The following is a 17,187-nucleotide window of genomic DNA, read 5'->3' on the forward strand; positions in this document are numbered from 1 at the left end:
ATTGACTCCATTATTTTTTTTTTTTTTTAATAAATTTATTTATTTTAGTTGGGGGCTAATTACTTTACAACATTGTAATAGTTTTTGCCATACATTGACATGAATCAGCCATGGGTTTACATGTGTTCCCCTTCCTGGACCCCCCCACCCACCTCCCTCCCCATCCCATCCCTCTGGGTCATCCCATTGCCCTGGCCCTGAGCCCTTGTCTCATGCATCGAACATGGAATGGTGTTCTGTTTCACATATGATAATATACATGTTTCAGTGCTATTCTCCCAGAACGTCCCACCCTCACCTTCTCCCTCAGAGTCTGTAAAATTGTTCTATGCATCTGTGTCTCTTATTCTGTCTCGCATATAGGGTTATCGTTACCATCTTTCAAATTCCATATATATGCATTAGTATACAGTATTGTTGTTTTTCTTTCTGGCTTACTTCACTCTGTATAATGGGCTCCAGTTTCATCCATCTCAGTAGAACCGATTCAAATGTATTTTTTTAATGGCTGAGTAATATTCCATTGTGTATATGTACCACAGCTTCCTTATCCATTCATCTGCTGATGGACATCTAGGTTGCTTCCATGTCCTGGCTATTGTAAACAGTGCTGCGATGAACATTGGGGTACACGCGTCTCTTTCAATTCTGGTTTCCTCGGTGCTCAACATCACTCATTATTAGAGAAATGCAAATCAAAACCACAATGAGGTATCATTTCACACCAGTCAGAATGGCTGCTATCCAAAAGTCTACAAGCAATAAATGCTGGAGAGGGTGTGGAGAAAAGGGAACCCTCTTACACTGTTGGTGGGAATGCAAACTAGTACAGCCACTATGGAGAACAGTGTGGAGATTCCTTAAAAAACTGGGAATAGAACTGCCATATGACCCAGCAATCCCACTGCTGGGCATATGACTCCATTATTTTAGCTCACTGAAACTCATTTCAGAGCTTCATTGTCTGGAATTTTAAGATAAATTTATATTGTTTAAAGCACTAATTTTATGATGACGTATTACAGAGGTCATAAGAAAATAATGCAGATGTCATAATAATAATGCTAGTTGTTCAGTTGTGTTTGACTCTTTGTGACCTCATGGATTGTAGGTTCTCATGGACTCCTCTGTCCATAGAATTCTCCAGGCAAGAATACTGGAGTTGGTAGCTGTTCCTCTCTCTAGGGCATCTTCATGTTTGATGGTGTCACAGAGCTTACCAAACAAAACTTGTCATAACCAGAGGTATTTGGGAGAAAATAATGTAAGCCACTTCCAAGTCTAGCCATCTAAAACATCTCATGACATCTTCTACTCTTCCTCTGTGACCTTTATGGCCCCGTATTCCAGGTAAAATAACTATATATGGGAGAGGCTTGACTTCATGAACCACTTGTAGAACTATTTACATTATGAGAGCTGCTGGATTCACATTAAATGAAATAAGAGCTAGAAATAAACCTTTATTTAGTAAGTTATTGACATTTTAGGGTTTCATTGTTGCGGCATCATATCTCACCCTGTTTGTAAATATTGAAATAGATCAATAGTACCTTATTTATGGAAATTCTGATAATGTGTTGTGTACTAATAAGTTACCCTTAGATTGCCAACCAGAGAAATTAAACTCTTCACTGTTGACACAGTGTGATCCCTTACAAATAAATCCCTACTTCCTCTGTGAAGATCTGATGGAACAAATAAGATGTCTTTGTTTGATATAATCTAGAAGAGATGCTACCTATGAAAAAGTATAAATATCAGTTTGTTATAGTCTTAAAGAAGAAATGTCACTTAGGGTATCATGATTTTCATTGGCTTTAGTCTTTCGTCAAATAATCAAATCTAACAATAAGTCATTAGACCTATATGTTATTAAGTTCCTGGTGGCTCAGACAGTAAAGAGTCTGCCTGCAGTGTGGGAGACCCAAGTTTGATCTCTGGGTCAGAAAGATCCCCTGGAAAAGGGAATGGCTACCCACACCAGTATTCTTGCCTGGAGAATACCATGGACAGAGGAGCCTGATAGGCTACAGTCTATGAGGTCTCACAGAGTTGGACACAACTGAGCAACTAATAATTTACGCAATTATTATCTAAACTAAACATGAACATTTATGATTGGTAAATGGATCTAATTCTTGGAAATAATATAGAAAAATGAAAATTGGATGAAAATTTTCATTGTATTAGCTGCAATACACATATTCCCCTTACATACATACAATTCAATAGTATTTTAGTGCCTTCATTATGTAATTTGCTAGTTTCAGAAATATCCGTCCCTAAATAGGTTATATCTAGTGGACATGGTAAGTAATAACTGAAGAGGTTATAATGCAAAGTGTTCTGTGATATTTAACAAAAGTCAAGCACAAATTAAATAAAAATGCTAAGGAATACAATTGCTAATCTATTATAACAAATGAAGGCTACAAAAGTCTTTATGGAAACCTTTCCACTAATATACAATTAAGAGATGAATATAAGTAGGAAGACTACTGTATTTGACCTTTGAAAACCTTCACAACCAGGACTTTTGTTGACTTGAACTTAAGATTTTAAAATTAACAAGCATGAGAACTTAGAAAATGGTTCATTGCTCACTCCATGGACTTGTAACAATAGATTCTTATTTATGCAAAAGCATGAAATTATTCGTTAATGTCTATCCACTTGTGATGTCTCACTTAAAAATTATGCCCCAGCTTAAGGAAAAATATTGGAATATTTACAGACATGTATATATTTTTAAAGACTTTACTCATTATCACAACATAATTCTACTTTATAAAGCAATTAACCATTGCCTATTTAATGTATTCTATAGACAGAGCCTAGCAACTAAACAAGAACAACATAGAGCTTGTCATTTTTCATTTCCCCTAATGTATTAATGTAATGTAATAAAATAATTTGTTTGAAAAACACTGTTACTTATGGGTATAATATAAAGAATTAAGTCGGTAGTTTAACAATACTTGGCACCAAACTTCTTAGAGATATGTCTACCTAACTTACAGAATTTTGGGTCCTTGTAGATGAATGGCAAAAAGACCTTCATAAAAGATGATTCCGTTAGCTCTCTGAGTTATGACAATGTTAATGGGGCAGAGGATATAATACTGGTTTCATAAGCTCTTCCTTCATGGATTTTTGCCATTGACTCGCAAACTGCCACCTATTGAATTAAAAGTCTTTATTACTTCAGAAGTTCATATCAGCCCCAGGGAGAGGAAGATATAAAATAATCAAATAAAAATAAGAAAGTTAGCTGAGAATCTAAATGGATTTCTTTTAACTCATAGCAAGATACAATGCTTAAAATCTTTTTTGATTTTTTCAATCATGTATGATTTTTAGGGGGAAAAAAAGAGTTTTCTGAGTTCAAAGAGCTTGGCTTACAATATTAAAAGATGTGAGCCAGTAGGTAATGCTTAGATGACAAAATAAAGATGTTTAATGATAGAAAATCTGTCTTTCTTTCCCCAAAAGCAATAAAGTAGACTGGTTGGCAGAATAAGGGACAGCTAAGAGCCGAAGAGTAAGAGTGAAAGATTATATTTTAGAATTTGAGATATGGCCTCATCACTACTTGCTCTCACCACTTGAATCTGTGGGAAACTGTTTAGAACATCTTGTTCTAGAAACATGTAGGAAAGAGTTACCTGTATTGCATACTATGAAAGATAATAAATTCTGAAAAATTCATTTCTAATAACACATAGAAATAAGATTTTTAAACGTAGCTATGTTTAGACTTTTATGTCGATAGACCTCTCCAAAAATTATTAATCAAGTTATTAGCAAAATTTAAAAATAAGAAAATGACTTACAGCTTATGATTTCATTGGCAGAAGGACTCCCAAGTTTGGGAGAAAACAGAAAATCACTTCTCAACTATTTCTGTAACTTATATCAACAGTAAACCACAAGGTTATCAATCCCCAACCTTCCAAAGGGGAGACTAAACATAGCAATACATGGTGCGCTTTTGGGAGACTGACAAGGAGACTAACAAAAAGCAGGTACAGGGCAAAGCTGATATTTCTTCCTTCCTTTTGAAATTTATCCCTTAATGTTGTTGCCAAATGTGGGGTTTTGGCTGTAGAAAGACGATAAACAGTTTTAGAACAAATACATAGCTGTAAAATCACTACCAACAATGATCCAGAACTTCAAGTCAGGGTGGAAAATAGAGCAGTAATTAATTATTGTCCCCGCTTTCCCCACAATCTCTGAATAACACATGGGGTTTTGTATTTGAGGAGTAAGAAATGGGGAATAAGTTAATTGTGTAAAGAGGTGGAACTAAAAGGGAAAAAGGGAACAGAAACGCGTGCAAAAATCAGGAAACGTGAGTGTGAGGCCACATTTTACGGCTGCCTCTGCTTCTCTGGTTGCACACACCCATCTCTTTCCTGGTCTCAAGAGTTCTAAAGATGCTGTGAACAAGCAGCAATCAGTGGTGCCAGAAGATAATTTCTGTAATGTATTAGGTCTATAACAATTCTCATTATCATCATATTACCTTTTACATTCCCTGCTCCCAACTCAGAGTGCAAAATGCAGATGGCAAGTTCCTATGAGAAGGCACATTGTTTTGCTGCTTAATGTTACCAAATGAAGATGTATAATGAATTGTGCATAACACATAATTACAGCTTATTTACTGTATTTAGCATTGAACAGTTCAGAACCAGATGCAAGTGTCTGAAGAAAACCAGGAGAGTCTCTTACTAGGCACATGACACAACATGTGTAGACCTAAATTTATAAATCAGAAGCATAGTGCTTTTGAACAGGTATTTGACTACAGTGACAAATCATAGCTCTAGTGATGATTTTCAAAAGTCCCATCAGGGTGAAGGCTGAAGTTAGGACACAGAATTTTGCAGCCTCTTCTGTTTTGTTTGTTTAATTCTGTAATTATTTATTTGTCATTAGGAAAAGAAGGAGAAACTGTAGTATCTAGCCTCAGGGAACACATTTCTGGAAGCTGTTCATAAAGAATATATCAGCAAGAGCACTAGCATTCTAGTTATATTGTAAAACATCAGCGATTTATATTTTATTCAACTATTGAGTGTAAAACACTGTTCATAGTCAAAAGAAAAGTCATCCTTAAGCCTTTTATCAGAATTTCTCATAATGTTATTTAGACACACTGCCAGCATGCCTTTTTAAGATTTCCTTACAAAGCAGATGTAAAATTCTAGGCTGTCTTTGAAATAGGGTTAAAAGTGATTTAAGTTTTATTCCAGTAATAGATACCTCACGGAAATGGACTCCTGAGTTTTGCCTGTATGTTTGAAAATAAATGAACATGAGAATAATCCCATCACCTTCATCCTTGAATATGAATTCATAAGAAAAAGAACAAATATTTCTAATTATCTGATGTTTGGTCAGAATGCAGAGTGGACTCTCTTGTTGTGTGGATGTGAAATTTGAGTCATTTCGTAAATAAAACATTTGAGCTATGTAATGAGCTATGTAAGTTTGCTCTGTGTAATGGAGAAGGCACTGGCAACCCGCTCCAGTACTCTTGCCTGGAGAATCCCATGGACGGAGGAGTCTGGTAGGCTGCAGTCCATGGGATTGCACAGAGTCGGACACAACTGAAGAGACTTGGCGGCAGCAGCAGCAGCTCTATGTAAAGAAATTCTTTAAATGAGATTCACAGTGTTTGCATTGCCATGCATCTACTTTTTATTAGGATATTAATGCTTAATTTTATTTTTTATTTAAGTATAACTGACAAAGGTAGTGGAGTTGATGGAATTCTAGCTGAGCTATTTCATATCCTAAAAGATGATGCTGTTAAAGTGCTGCACTCAATATGTCAGCAAATTTCAAAACCTCTGCATTGGCATGGGACTGGAAAAGGTCAGTTGTCATTCTAATCCCAAAGAAGGCAATGCCAAAGAATGTTCAAACTACCATACAATTGAACTCATTTTGCATACTAGCAAGGTTATACTCAAAAACCATCAAGCTAGGCTATAGTAGTATGTGAACCGAGAACTTCAGATGTACAGGCTGGGTTTAGGAAATTCAGAGGAAGCAGAGATCAAATGGGCAACATCTGTTGGATCATGGCGAAAGCAAGGGACTTCTAGGAAAAAAGCAAAACATCTACTTCTACTTCATTGACTATGCTAAAGCCTTTGACTGTGTGAATGACAACAAATGGTACAAAATTCTTTAAGAGATGGAAATCCCAGACCACCTTACCTGTTTCTTAAGAAACCTGTATGCAAGTCAAGAAGCAACGATTAGAACCTTACATAGAACCGACTGGTTCAAAATTGGAAAAGGAGAACGATAAAATGTATATCGGCACCCTGTTTATTTAACTTCTATGCTGAGTTCAGTTCAGTTCAGTTGCTCAGTCATGTCTGACTCTGTGACCCCATGGACTGCATTACACCAGGCTTCCCTGTCCATCACCAACACCCAGAGCTTGCTCAAACTCATGCCCATCGAGTCAGTGATGCCATCCACCATCTCATCCTCTGTCATCCCCTTCTTCTCCTGCCTTCAGTCTTTCCTAGCATCAGGGTCTTTTCAAATGAGTCAGTTCTTCACATCAGGTGGCCAAAGTATTGGAGCTTCACCATCAATATCAGTCCTTCCAGTGAATGAATATTCAGGACTGATTTCCTTTAGGATTGACTGGTTGGATTTCCTTGCAGTCCAAGGGACTCTCAAGAGTCTTCTCCAACACCACAGTTCAAAAGCATCAATTATTTAGTGCTCAGCTTCCTTATGGTCCAATTCTCATATCCATACTTGACTATTGGAAAAACCATGGCTTTGACTAGACAGACGTTTGTCGCCAAAGTAATGTCTCAGCTTTTCAATATGCTGTCTAGGTTGGCCATAGATCAATGCAGACATAGCTCTCTGCATACATCTATGCAGAGTATATCATACAAAATTCTGGGCTAGATGAATCACAAGCTAGACTCAAGATTGGCAGCAGAAATATCAACAACCTCAGATGTGCAGATAATACCACTCTAATGGCAGAAAGTGGATCACCATAAACCGTGGAAAATTCTGAAAGAGATGGGAATACCAGACAACCTGACCTTCCCCTTGAGAAACCTGTATGTGGGTCAGGAAGCAACAGTTAGAACTGGACATGGAACAACATACTGGTTCCAAATAGGAAAAGGAGTATGTCAAGGCTGTATATTGTCACCCTGCTTATTTAACTTATATGCAGAGTACCTCATGAAAAATGCTGGGCTGGAGGAAGCACAAGCTGGAATCAAGATTGCTGGGAGAAATATCAATAACCTCAGATATGCAGATGACACCACCCTTATGGCAGAAAGTGAAGAAGAACTTAAGAGCCTCTTGATGAAAGTGAGAGAGGAGAGTGAAAAAGTTGGCTTAAAGTTCAACATTCAGAAAACTAAGATTATGGCATCTGATCCCATCACTTGATGGGAAATAGATGAGGAAACAGTGCAAACAGTGGCAGACTTTATTTTTCTGGGCTCCAAAATCACTGCTGATGGTGATTGCAGCCATGAAATTAAAAGATGCTTACTCCTTGGAAGGAAAGTTATGACCAACCTGGACAACATGTTAAAAAGCAGAGACATTACTTTGCCAACAAAGGTCCATCTAGTCAAGGCTGTGGTTTTTCCAGTAGTCATGTATGGATGTGAGAGCTGGACTATAAAGAAAGCTGAGCTCAGAAGAATTGATGCTTTTGAACTGTGGTGTTGGAGAAAACTCGTGAAAGTCCCTTGGACTGCAAGGAGATCCAACCATTCCATCCTAAAGGAGATCAGTCCTGGGTGTTCATTGGCAGGACTGATGTTGAAGCTGAAACTCCAATACTTTGGCCACCTGATGTGAAGAACTGACTCACTGGAAAAGACCCTGATGCTGGGAAAGATTGAGGGCGTAGTGAGAAGGGGATGACAGAGGATGAGATGGTTAGTGGCATCACCAACTCAAATGGACATGACTTTGGGTAAACTCTGGAAGTTGATGATGGACAGGCAGGTCTGACGTGCTGCGGTTCATGGGGTCACAAAGAGTCGGTCACGACTGAGCGACTGAATTGAACTGAATGGCAGAAAGTGAAGAGGAACTAAAGAGGTTCTTAATGAGGTTGAAACAGGAGAGTAGAAAATCTGGCTTAAAACTCAACATTAAAAAAGCTAAGGTCCTACCACTTTATTGCAAATAGAAGGGGAAAAAGTGGAAGCAGTGACAAATATTCTTTTCTTGGGCTCCAAAATCACTGCAAATATGAAATTAAAGACACTTGCTCTTGGAAGGAAAGCTATAACAAACCCAGACAGTGTATTAAAAAGCAGAGACATGACTTTGCCAACAAAGGTCCGTCTAGTCAAAGCTATTGTTTTTCCAGTAGGCATGTACAGATGTGAGATTTGGACCATAGAGAGAAGGCTGAGTGCAGAAGAACTGATACTTTCGAATTGAGGTACTGGAAAAGACTCTTGAGAGTTCCTTGGGCTGCAAGGACATCATATCAGTCTATCCTAAATGAAATCAACCCTAAATATTCTTTGGAAGGACTGATGCTGAAGCTGAAGCACCAATCCTTTGGCCACATGATGTGAAGAGCTGACTCATTGGAAAAGACCTTGATAGTTAAAAGATTGAAGGCAAAAGGAGTGGAGGGTGACAGAGGATGATATGGGTACATAGGTATTCTAGATAGAAAATTCAATGGCCATGAATTTTCAGCAAATTTTGGGAGATAGTGAAGGACTGGGAAGCCTGGTGTGCTGTGATCTAGGTGGTCACAAAGAGTTGGACATGAATTATCAACTGAACACCAACAAAAAATAATTGACTTGCAATATTATGTTAGTGATTCTATATTTCTGTATATTATGAAATGATCACCTTGCTATGTCTAGATACCCTTTGTCACCATACAAAATAATTGCAGTATTATTGACTATATTCCCCATGCTGTACGTTACAACTCTGTGACTTTCTTTTTAATAATTGCAAATTAGTACTTCTTAAAGTCCTTTCCATATTTCTCCACCTCTTCACTGTCTTCCCCTCTGCCAGTCACTAGTTTGTTCTCTGTGTCTATGAGTCTGTTTCTCTTTTGTACTATTGGTTCATTTGTTTTGATTTTTAGATGTGACATATAATTGAAAACATAGAGTATTTGTCATTTTCTTATTGATTTCACTTAGATTCCTCTAGTTCCACCTTGTTGTTGCAAGTGACAAGATTTCATTTTTTTTTTTAGTGGCTGAGTGATATTCTGTTGTATATGTGTATGTGTGTGTCTCTGTATATGTCCAGTTCAGTCGCTCAGTCATGTCCGACTCTCCGACCCCATTGACTGCAGCACGCCAGGCCTCCCTGTCCATCACCAACTTCCGGAGCTTACTCAAACTGATGTCCATCAAGTTGGTGATACCATCCAACCATCTAATCCTCTGTCGTCCCCTTCTCCTCTCACCTTCAATCTTTCCCAGCCTCAAGGGCTTTTCCAGTGAGTCAGTTCTTCACATCAGGTGGCCAAAGAATTGAAGTTTCAGCTTCAGCATCAGTCCTTCCAATGAATATTCAGGACTGATTTCCTTTAGGATGGACTAGTTTGATCTCCTTGCTGTCCAAGGGACTCTCAAGAGTGTCCTCCAACACCACAGTTCAAAAGCATCAATTCTTCTGAGCTCAGCTTTCTTTATAGTCCAAATCTCACATCCGTACATGACCACTGGAAAAACCATAGCTTTCACTAGATGGACCTTTGTTGGCAAAGTAATGTCTCTGCTTTTTAATATGCTGTCTAGGTTGGTCATAACTTTTCTTCTAAGGAGCAAGCATCTTTTAATTTCATGGCTGCAGTCACTATCTGCAGTGATTTTGGAGCCCCTCCACAAAATAAAGTCTCTCACTATTTCTGTTGTTTCCCCATCTATTTGCCATGAAGTGATGGGACTGGATGCCATGATTTTAGTTTTCTGAATGTTGAGTTTTAAGCCAAATTTTTCACTCTCCTTTCTCTCTAGTCAAGAAGCTCTTTAGTTCTTCTTCACTTTCTGCCATAAGGTTGGTGTCATCTGCATATCTGAGATTATTGATATTTCTCCCTGCAATCTTGCTTCTTATATATTTGCATCTTCTTTATACACATATGTGTATGTGTATATATGTATATAAAGAATATATAAGTATATAAGATATGTAGATATGTGTATAAATATATATAATAACATTTTCTTTATAAAATCATCTATCAGTGGACCCTTAGATAAATTTTATATCTTAGCTACTATAAATAATGCTTCAGTGAACATGGGGATACATGTATCTTTTCTATCATTAAATAGAATATATATCATTATATTTTCTAATGCTAAATGCTCAGAAGTTTAATTGCTGTATTATATGGTAGTAGGAGATCAGTCCTTGGTGTTCATTGGAAGGACTGATGTTGAAGCTGAAACTCCAATACTTTGGCCACCTCATGTGAAGAGTTGACTCATTGGAAAAGAACCTAATGCTGGGAAGGATTAGGGGCAGGAGGAGAAGGGGACGACAGAGGATGAGATGGTTGGATGGCATCACTGACTCGATGGACATGGGTTTGGGTAAACTCCGGGAGTTGGTGATGGACAGGGAGGCCTGGTGTGCCGTGGTTCATGGGGTCGCAGAGTTGGACACGACTGAGCGACTGAACTGAACTGAACTGATGGTAGTAGCATTTTTATTTTTTAAGGGATCTATGTAATTTTTTTTTTATATTGGTGTACCAATTTGCATTCCCACCAATGATGGGTTCTCTTTCTTCCACATCTTTGCCAATTATTGTTTTCTTTATAGCCATTCTGACTTGTGTGAGGTGATATTGGATTGTGATTTTGATTTATGTTCCCTTGATGGTTAGAGATGTTGAGCATCTTTTTATTCATTTGTTTATTTGATTGTGCTAGGTCTTAGTTTTGGCACATGGAATCTGCAATCTTCGCTGCAGTGTGCAGTATCTTTAGTTGTGGCATCTGGGATCTGAGCATCTTTCAAGTGCCTATTGGCCATCTGTATGTCTTCTTTTGAAGAATGTTTATGTCCTATACTAATCTTTTGATCATATTGATTTGTTATTGAATTTTATTCTTTATATGTTTTAGATATCAACCCCTTATCAGATATATCATTTGCAAATATCTTATCCCCAATAGGTTATCATTTTGTTTCATAGATGGCTTCCTTCACTATGAAAAGCCTTTTAGTTTGATGTTGTCACATGTTTATTTTTACTTTTGTTGCCCTTGTGGAGACAGATTTAAAAAAATAGTGCGTAGACCAGTGTTAAAGAGCATACCACATACATTGTTTTCTAGAAGTTTTATTCTTTTAGGTATTACATTTAAGTCTATAGTCCACTTTGAGTTTGTTTTTGTATATTGTATAAGAAAGGGGTAAGTTTCCCTCTTTCACCTATATCTGTCCAGTTTCCCCAACACCATTAATTGATGAAACTTTCTTTTCCCCATTTTATATTATTACCTCCTTTGAAATATACTCATTGACCATATAAGTGTGAATATATTTCTGAATTCTTCATTCTGTTTCATTGATCAATGTGTCTGTTTTTTTGTGCCAGCACCATACTGTTTCGATAACTGTAGTTTTGTAATACAGTTTGAAATGAAGACACATGATACCTCCAGCTTTGTTCTTTTTTCTCAATATTCCTTTGGCTATTTGGAGTTTGTGATTCTATACAAATTTTAGAATTATTGGTCCTAGTTCTGTGAAAAATATCATGGATATTTGAAGTATTTAAACAAAAAAAAACCATATTTTTTTATCCTCATTGAAAACTGTTTCCGTTCCCATACTGGTGTGTTAATAGGTATATCAAACTTTAACATGAAAGTGAAATTTGTTCAGTTGTGTCTGACTTATTGTGACCCCCATGAACTGTAGCCTGCCAGGCTCCTCTGTCCATGGAGTTCCCCAGCCAAGAATACTGGAGAGGATAGCCTTCCCTTCTCCAGGGAATCTTCCCAACCCAGGAATCAAATGCAGGTCTCCCATATTGCAGGTGGATTCTTTACCATCTGAGCCACCAGGAAAGCCCAAGAATACTGGAGTGGGTAGCCTATCCCTTCTCAGGGAATCTTCCTGACCCAGGAGTCGAACAAGGGTTTGCTGCATGGCATGCAGATTCTTTACCAGCTGATTTATCCTAACATACTGATACAGAAATCCTGATGCCTACCTTCTTCCTTCCCAGATTTGCTTTTTTTGAATTCCCTCCTCTTTTTCAGTTCATGGTTCCTCTTTCTCTTTCTTTTTCTCTTTGTTTCTTTCATGATTTTCTTCCTCCCTTCCTACCTCCATCCTTCTCTCTGTCTCTTGCTCTCTCTCTTATTTTTTTTTTTTTGTGTAATTACAACCAGAGACACAATATAAAATTTTATATGTCTATATCTACTAATACACACATATTAGAGTTTCTTTAGGGTTTAAATCAGGGCTGTCCAATAAAAGCTTCCTGTGATAATAGAATTATTCTATAATCTGTACTGTCAAATAATGTATTCACTAGCAGTTGAAATATATCTAGTGAGACTGAGGAATTAAACTTTCAATTTTATTGATGTTATATAAGTTTAAATAATTTAAATAGTTACATGTGGCTAGTATTGGAGAGTTCTAGTCTATCCCAAGGAATGGAGTTGCTTGGGAATCATTTATGCACATTTAAATGTGAGCTAAAGTCAACTTGTTCTCTAGAACAGACTTTAGTGTCTGTATGCAATTACATATGCAATTTCTTATGCATGCAACTATTCCTTTACCTCCTTGACTATATTTAGTATTAATAGGTTTTTACACTTTTTGTGTAGTTAAATGTGTGACATTAGTATCTCATTAATCATTTAACCTGTATTTACCTTCATCGTCTTATATTACTCATACCTTTATTTGCCAGTTGTGTTTTTTCTTTTCATCACCTTCTTATTTTTCTGTTGAAATATTTATTTACCATCTTCTGATTAAAAGGTATGCTCATATTATGTTCTTCCAAAGAGGAAGTAGGTCTCTGTTAGTTTAAGTCCAGTCTTTAATATTTGAGCTTGAGGAATAAAAAACTGATGTGCTTGACTTGTCTTTAATTTTAATGAATTTGAAATTCTAAATGAATCTGAAAATATTTTTCTCATGTCCATGAAAAACTGAGGGTTGATCCTAGTTTCATAAAAATATAAATAATTTGACACGGAGCCATCTTATCTACAAAAATGACATGTGTCTCAGATGATTGATTTTTCATGTTTGTAAATAGCTTTTTGTACATTTATCCAGGTTTATTTCCAAGTTAATATATACATTTGCTAATGTAGATCATACTTTTTTCACTTACTTATATTTTTAATTATTGTTGGTGGATAGAATTGTGTTCACTTTTAAAATATAGATCTTCAGATCAGTAAACACAGTGAGTTGCAAAATTATGAGCTAATACAGGATTATTGTTTTAAGCCACTAAGTTAAGGAAAATTTGTTATGTAGCAATAGAAAACTAATATGACTGAGATGTCTTTAATTCTAAAGTAAATATTTCTAAAGCTCTACAGTTACGTAAACTGTTATCTTTATGGTCTTAACAAATGTATTTCATCAAATTAAAGAATCTCCTTTCTTTTCATTTATAATTGTTTAAATTAAAAATGAATGTAGAATATGTTTAATGATTTTTCTGCAACTAATATGATCATACGGTGTTTCTCTACTATAGTAAAATTACTCTGTAACTTTGGATGTTACTATTGTTATATTTTCTAATACTGAATCTCTCTTGCATTTCTGAATTATGACTACTTGTTTTATTATTATTTTATACTAAAACAATTTGTACTTGTAACTAATCTGTGAAATCTATGGTGTCTATTTTCTCTCATTTTTATATTCTACTGGATATGCTTTGAATCATTTTAAGGTGATGGGCAGAGGTGCTTAAACAAGTATGCTTACATTGATTTCCTATCTGGAAGCTGTAACTAAGTGCTTTTGAAAGTACATCATTGCCCAAGGATCTTGAGATAAATTAAAAATGGGAAGGTATAGTCATGACCAGGTCTCCCCAGGAAGCAGATTTGGAGAGAGTTGAGCATGTAGCTAACATCCCTGGAAGGAAAAGGAAGAAGGCAGAAGTGGGCTGTGGGCAATGTGAAGCTACTGTACAATGTCAGTCTGGGGAGTTCTGGACTTGGAATGTTTCTTTGGAGCTGTCCTGCATTGGCCTGAGATGACCCCACTTTTGCGTATCCATGTTGTGTAGTCCTAGCTCATGGGTTACCCAGGATAGAGTATGAGATTGAATAGGGCAGCTCTCTGCAGCTAAGACTGTCCCTGAAGGAGCTGACCATAGAAAACTGTCTACTGTCAGCACTCCCAGAAGCTGGAGCAGCGTGCTCATTCTTAAACTGAGAGTTTGTTACACCCCTCAGTTTCTGCCATGGATATGTATGGATAATGAGAAAACTTTGTTAGGCCTGAATGACCTGTTTAGATAGGGTCAGCACTGATTTTAGCTGACTTATATGGGATAGTTAGGTACTCCAGAATAATCCCAGGTACACTAAAAGAGACCTTGTGTATATTGTAGATGTAAAAATAGTATGTGTTGCTTTGTAGCTCATGCCTCTAAATTAATTAGTGAAGGTTCTTGCAGAATGACTGTTCAACATTTTCAGTGTTTGTAGTTTCTCACTTCTCTAAAGCCTGTGAAGCACAGTGATGGTCAAAATAACCTAGCCAGTGAGAACTGGGAAATTGGCAGATATCCTGAGCCGCAGTTGCTCAAACTGCAAATTTGTGAAAACAAAATAAGCATTTGGTGTCTGAGGTTTTAGCTGCAACAGTGCCTGCCCTGCTCTAACGTTGTGCCACACGGGTGGTGTAGACAGGACAATGTCAAGTTTAGTTCCCTTACTTCCTTCCTAAACTTCACTTTCTCTTTGCTCCAGCCTTCCTCAAATGCCTAGTTGATAAAGAGGTTGTTTTATTCTCCTCAGCCTAAGAATTTAATTTGAAAAGAAGATCAGAAACCAGGGAATATTTGATTTATGCTAGTGCTACATCCAAGGACTCTATAGAAGAATAATATGCTTTTTTATGAGACAGTAGTGATATAAGTTGGGGTACAGAATGGGAATGGTTTATGGTTTGGTTATAGGCTTGTAGTCCAGAGACCAAAGTCTTAAGTCTCTGCTCATTTGTTAGCAGACTTCACACCAACTCGTTTCACCTCTATTGGATTTATTTTTCCAGTCTCCCCAAATGGAAATGATAAACTATATTATGGAGATTTATATCACAGTTTCACACTGTTTCCTCCATTTATTTAATTCAAAGAACTTTCCATACACTGTTTCACTCATTTGTATCTCTGTAAAAGCAGCATGTCTTGCATTAAAACCCTTCCGCAGGGTAGGAGGTAGATGAAAGACCTAGGGTCAGTATTTTAATGGATGATACAGTGTATATTGAAAATCCAGTATTTTGAAGTAAGACACAAAAATGTTTGCCACACTGCAAACATTTATGTTATATTGTGGCTGGCAAATGATGATATCATTAATAGGTGGTCCAATTCTAAGATAAAATCTGGCTTATTTCATCTCTTTTGTTTTTATAGTTTTCTTATCAGTGTCAAATATTTTTGATTTGGTAACTGATAATTTATCCCTTCAAGGAAGCTTTAATCCTTGTTTAGCTCTCAAATTTCAATATTAAGCACCCTGAGTGGGAATTTTACCTAAAGTTCAACTTGTTGAAAAGATATTCTCTTTACTCATATACAATCACTCCTGTAAACATCTGAAACTATTAAGAGCCCCATAAATGTTATCTTTCAAACAGACTTTATGTGAATTAGATTTATTAAATGTGTAAATAAGCAGTAAGTTAAAACAGGCTAAGTTGTTACTGATATGCATAGCTTCATATAAATATGACAACAAATGATTTCTCTTGTATTTCCTTTTTGAAGAGAAATAAGATACACAGGAGACTCAATATTTTTAGCAATCAGAACAGCCTTGGGTAAGATTTTTTAAAAGATAAAAATAAGATTCTAAGAAGATCACTGATCTGAGAGTCTTCAGACTCTCAGAATAAACAGGACTTTAAATAATTATATTTGCCTTTAGGTAAGTACACTGATGTACTGCATATTGAGAGCATGTTGTGATCTTATGTAGATTAGAGTTAAAATACTCTCAGTCCCAGGTATTTGGAACAGATTAGATTCTTAGTTTCTACTTAACTAAATCATAAGAAATAATATCACTCTCTTTGGATTTTATTTGGCTTTAACTTTAAGGTATATACACCTCTTTCTAGTGTCACTTATTTAAACAGTGGCCTCAACCTTTAGACTCAAATGAGAGAATGTATACGAAAAACATTCTGTGTATAAATCTACCAATTATTTTTATTGTCTTCACATATAATGCAACCCTGATAAACCCCATTAGAGGGGAACATTCATTAATAAAACATAATTCCAGAGATAAAGATATAAGTCTTATTTCTGCCTTAGAGAATTTCTTTGACGGTCAGCTGCTCACCTAGTTTTGCCTTCCTAGAAGTTAAAATTCTGAATTTTAGAGAGAAAAACAGTGCTGTTATTTCTTAATGAGTACTCACTGAGCATTAAATTAAGGGCAATAATTACAACAACAGCAAAAAGTCTAAGAAAATATGACAATCCCTGCTTGAATTCTAAGACAATATGTCATCTTCTCTTTACCTCTATGTTAGTTAACTGTTTCCCCCTTGACACTTGATATTTTCCCTTACTTCATTGTAGGATATATTTTGATTTGTGGAATTTTCTAAATGATATGAAGGAAGTCTTTCTGCAGCTTTGTCAGAATCCTTCCCTAACCTATTAAAATGGATTGAAATTGGAGTTTGAAATATCTGCTGGTGGGAACTGGCAATCCATTTTTCTTAGGGTGACCTAATATTAATGAAATTAATTACTAAGCTGGAGTACCCACCAGCACACATGAAAAGCCTCCAGCCTACCATTCCAAGCATAAACTATTTCAGCTTGGTTTTCCAATCTGTAGTATCAAGATATGAACAAAGTCCTATGCCTATTTCTTTCTCCAATAATAACTGATTTCTAGTAACAGTTTCCGT

At 36.4% G+C, this 17,187-nt stretch overlaps 1 long non-coding RNA gene across 10 annotated transcripts in view; it reads left to right on the plus strand.

Moving 5' to 3' along the window:
- The first annotated feature begins 1,145 nt into the window (after positions 1–1,145).
- The window catches only part of LOC145523526 (uncharacterized), a 350,340-nt gene continuing 334,298 nt past the window's right edge, over positions 1,146–17,187 (plus strand). For all 10 annotated transcript variants that reach the window (XR_014066670.1, XR_014066678.1, XR_014066676.1 and 7 more), the window contains exon 1: positions 1,146–1,350. This is a non-coding gene — a long non-coding RNA (uncharacterized LOC145523526). The remainder of the gene's footprint in view (positions 1,351–17,187) is intronic.

Source organism: Giraffa tippelskirchi, chromosome 10 (genome assembly GCF_054371585.1).
Source record: "Giraffa tippelskirchi isolate mGirTip1 chromosome 10, T2T-mGirTip1v1.2.pri, whole genome shotgun sequence".
NCBI lineage: Eukaryota > Metazoa > Chordata > Mammalia > Artiodactyla > Giraffidae > Giraffa > Giraffa tippelskirchi.